The following is a 4,716-nucleotide window of genomic DNA, read 5'->3' as shown; positions in this document are numbered from 1 at the left end:
AAAAACCCCTAAAAAAAAAAAAAAAAAGATGTCATGTCTTTGTTTGGGGGTCCATTATGAGTCCCCCTTTTGCTGCCTCAGCTTGTGCCCACAGATAATGGGGGTGCTTTTGCCCTTGAGTTGTGGACTGTCCCTACAGGGTGTCCAGAGAGGCCACCAGTGGGACAGCAAATTTCACCCTGTTTGTGACTTGATTATTACTATTTTTTAATATGGAAGATTTTCCGGCAGCTGCCAAGCTGCCTAACATCTGGCCTAGACAGGCAAGATCTTCGTGCTGGGCGCTCTGATGGGGGTGTGGAGGCTGCAGTTTGCTAAGCCCTTGCGTGTCCGGGCATGTTTGAGCAAAAGGGAGGTGTGGCAGCCCGCGGGGTTTTTGTAAATGGTTTTTGGAGATGAGCCCAGGACTCCGGGTCAATTTTTCTTTCACTTCCTGGTGACTTTGTACTTCGGCAGGGGTGAGGGTGGAGGGATCTAAATTCAACTGGACCTTGACACCATCAGAGAGAGAGAGTGATGGAGAGGAAAACCGCAAAATAGGAATTCAGGCCCTGGGACAAGATGCACACTTTGGAAATCATTTTCTTCCATTCTTTCTTTTCTTTTTTCTTCTTTTTAAGTTTTTGCTGTGGGGTGCGTGCAGTTGCCAGAGGGAAAAAAAAAGAGAAAAAGGGAAAGTGAGAAATCATCCTCCCCCTGGGGAGGGCAGGGAAAGGCTACACTGCCATCCCTTCACCTCTATTCTCTTCTCTGGATTTTGGGCACACACGCACATGCACCCGGTGTGTTTTTTCTTTCAAGCTGCCGGGTCCAGGATTCGAACTGTGCAATCAGCCATGTGGGAGTCCACTGCCTAAAGCACTGTGCTACTGGGTTGATCCAGGACTTTTTTTTTTTTTTCTTTTTTAGGTTTTGGCTATAGGGTACATCCCCTGACTGGAGAGAGACAGAGACAGAGAGAGAGAGTGAGAAATCACCTCCCGGAGGAATGGCCACAGTGCAATCCCCTTGCTTCCATTCTTCTCTTAGAATTTCAGTACACACGTGATCCAGGTGTGATTTTTCAAGCTGCCGGGTCTGGGACTTGGTCAGCCATGTAGGAATCTAGCACTTTTACCATCACACCAATTGTTGGCCTCATGGAATTAATTTCTGTTTTTTTTTTTTTTTTCGGAGAAGATGTGGTCTTTCCATATCCCCCCGGCATGACATGGGTAGGAATTCAATTCCAATTTCCACCATATTGATAGTTTTCTCCCTTCCAATTCTTTTTTAAAACAGTTGACAGTTTTTTTGTGGGCGAGAGGTGTTTTTATTCTTTTGTTGTTTTTGTTTGTTGGCTATAGGGTGCGTGCGCTCGCCAGAAAGACAGAGAGAGACAGAAAGCGAGAGATCACCCCCCAGGGGGGATGGCCACACCACAGTCCCTTTTCCTCCATTCTCTTCTCGGGATCTTGGGCACACACGCACACACGCCCGGTGTGAGTTTAAGCCGCCAGGTCCGGGACTCGAACCTCGGTCGACTACATGGGAGTCCAGCGACATAGCCATGACGCCAACTGCTGGTCCCAACAGTTGACAGTTTTTATTTTGTTTTGTTTTCTCCCACAATCCCCTTTCCTCCTTCCTGTCCCGATGTTTCAATGCCAGGGTGGTTCCTACTTCTGCCAAGCTGCTGGAGCAGTTGGGGACCAGGGTGACAGGTTTCCGGGAAACGTGTGCTCTCAGTCCTGGGCTTTCTCTAGAAGGAAACATGGATCCAAGTGGGGCTGACATGGGGTATGGACTAGCCCATGGCTGACGTGATCAGGATTCGGTTGTCCCCTCCACGCCAGCCCTCCTTCTGCCTAAATGTCCTCGCTAAGTCTCTAGGTCCAAGTCTTGGTCTGTTGACAAATTCAGAAGGTGGAATGTCATAGTATAGCCAGTCACCTTCAAAGAATAGAAGCGGTGACTCTTGTGAATGTGGGGAACTCAAGATCTAGGGGTCCCCAAAAAGTCTTGTTCAGAACAACTTCAGGCTCATCTAGCCCTGTTCCTCAAAGATCCAGTCTATGGGAACCAGCAGTCAGCGTCATGGCTATGTCACTGGACTCTCACGTAGTCAACCACGGTTCGCATCCTGGACCCGGTGGCTTAAACTCACGCTGGGCGCATGTGCGTGCGTGCCCAAGATCCCGAGAGGAGAATGGAGGAGAAGGGATTGCGGTGTGACCATCCCCCCTGGGGGGTGATTTCTCGCTTTCTGTCTCTCTGTCTCTGTCTCTCTCTGTCTGGCGAGCGCACACACCCTATAGTGAAAATCTCTCCAAAAAAAAAAAATCCGTTCTACTGAGCTCCAAGGGGGAGACATGTCTAAACAAGACAGGGAAGGGAGGTGACCAGGGGTGAACCATGCCTACCCTTCTCTGCGTACCTGCCCCGGCCTCCACATGTTCATCTTTTTTGTTGTTGTTCTCACTTTTCCTCTGCATGTAATGCACTGTCCATTTTAGCTCCTTGGAGATATAACTTATTGTCTAGTCATTGTCGAGTGTGTGCGTGTCATTTTTTGTGTCCCTGGGATGGTGATGCATTTCCTCGTCGCATGGAGCCAGAATCCTGTCCTCATCCTTAATGCAAAGTCTTTTTATTTAATCAGACATCCATTAAATATTTCACTCACTTCCTACCACATTTTCCTTTTTTTTTTTTTTTTTTTTTTTTTTTTTGAGAAGAGCAAATTATTGTGAGACTATAGAGAAGGGAAAGAAAAATGGTAAGTGATACATAAAGGTTTCTCAGAAACAATGGGATTTGAGTTAGAAAATCCCTTCTCCTCCATGCTCCTCTCGGGATCTTGGGCATGCACGCACACGCGCCTGGTGTGAGTTTAAGCCACCGGGTCCGGGACGCGAACCGTGGTCAATTACGTGGGAGTCCAGCGACATAGCCATGATGCTAACTACTGGTTCCCTTTCTTCCTTCCTTCCTTCCTTCCTTCCTTCCTCCTTTCCTTTTCTTTCTCTCTTTCTCTCTCTCTCTCTCTCTCTCTCTCTCTTTCTCTTCTGCTCGAACTCACCCTTCCAACCCATGCTGTGTCTGTCTGCGTTCGGTGGGTTGTGGCCTAAAATGTATTCACATGTGAAAATAGGGGACCGGGACCACCGGATGACGTCATGGTTACGTCACCGGACTCCCATGTCGTCGACCGCAGTTCAAGTCCCGGACTCGGCTGCTTAAAACTCACACCAGGCGCCTGTGCGTGCATGCCCAAGATCCCGAGAGGAGAATGGAGGAGAAGGGATTGCGGCGTGGCCATCCCCCCTGGGGAGTGTATTCTCACTTTCTGTCTCTCTGGCAAACACACATCCCCTATAGCAAAAATCTCTCTCAAAAAAGAAAAAAAAGAAGGGACTAAGTTCACTCTGATGTTCAGAGCTCCAGGTGGGGAGGAGGCAGAGGGAGGGGTCTGTGAAGTCTATGGGGCTTGGCAGGTGTGGAGGAGGGAGGTGAGGACGGTGAGTTTTAATTATGGAAGGGCGGACTGAGGACTGTGTGGGGAGGGCTGGTGGGGAAAAGGTGACAAATGGTGCCGGAAAGGGGGCTCTTCCAGGGAATGAGACGACGAATCTCTGGCAAACTCGCTGAGAAGGTGCGGTGCTGAGGTGGGGGACGGGGATTCAGGGACAGTGACCAGGTTATCGGGGTGCTTCGATTCATCTGGTTCTGACATCCCTCTGAGCACCCTCGGAACCCCTTCCCCAGCTGAAAGAAGGTTGCTACCACGTGCGTGAATATTTTGAAAAAGAAACAGGACAGAGTGGGTGGGAGAAAGGGAGAGAGAAGCAAGAATTTGAAATGGAGGGACAAGCTTGGGGTCTCCGACCCCACCTGCCCCAATCAAGACGTGGAATAGCCACCGTCCCCCCAAGGCCAACTCACAGAGCAGGGCCAGGTGTGGAAGGGGGCAGAGGCCAAAATGAGGGCTTCCTAGTCAGTGCCACATGCTTGGGGGACATGTCAGATTATAGTTACGACAGCAAGTAAGGGAATCTCCTCCCTGTTCCCTTTTTAATTTTTTTTTTTTAATTTATTTTTTAGAGATTTTTGTAGCGGGCCATGTGCACTCACTAGAGAGACAGAGACAGAAAGCGAGAAATCACCCCTCAGGGGGGATGGCCATGCCGCAATCCCTTCTCCTCCACTCTCCTCTCGGGATCTTGGGCACGCACGCACACGCACCCAGCGTGAGTTTAAGCCACCGGGTCCGGGACTCAAACTGCGGTCGACTACGTGGGAGTCCAGCGACATAGCCATTATGCTAACTGCTGGTCAACCCAGAATGGTTTTCAAGGTGCCAGGCCCGAGAAGTGACCCACCTACTGCTCTGTGTTATGCAGACACCTCAGCCACATGCCACCTGCTGGCTGCCTCCTTTTTATTTATTTTATTTATTTATTTTTAAGAGATTTTTGGTAGCGGATATGCACACTTGACAGAGAGAGAGACAGAAATTGAGAAATCACCCCCCAGGGGAGATAGCCATGCCACAGTCCCTTCTCCTCCATTCTCCTCTCGGGATTTTGAGTAAACACATGTGTCCTCTGGGAGTTTGAAGCCACCGGGTCCAGGACTCGAACCGAGGAGTGGCTATGTGGGATCCCGCCACCTTAACCTGCCAGCCCTGCCTTAGCGTTTTATCTCTCAGATTAAATTTCACTTCTCCCAGACCGC

This window comes from Tupaia chinensis, unplaced genomic scaffold (assembly GCF_000334495.1).
Source record: "Tupaia chinensis unplaced genomic scaffold, TupChi_1.0 Scaffold000201_1, whole genome shotgun sequence".
NCBI classification, from domain to species: domain Eukaryota; kingdom Metazoa; phylum Chordata; class Mammalia; order Scandentia; family Tupaiidae; genus Tupaia; species Tupaia belangeri.
Note: the sequence above shows the minus strand (reverse complement) of the source record.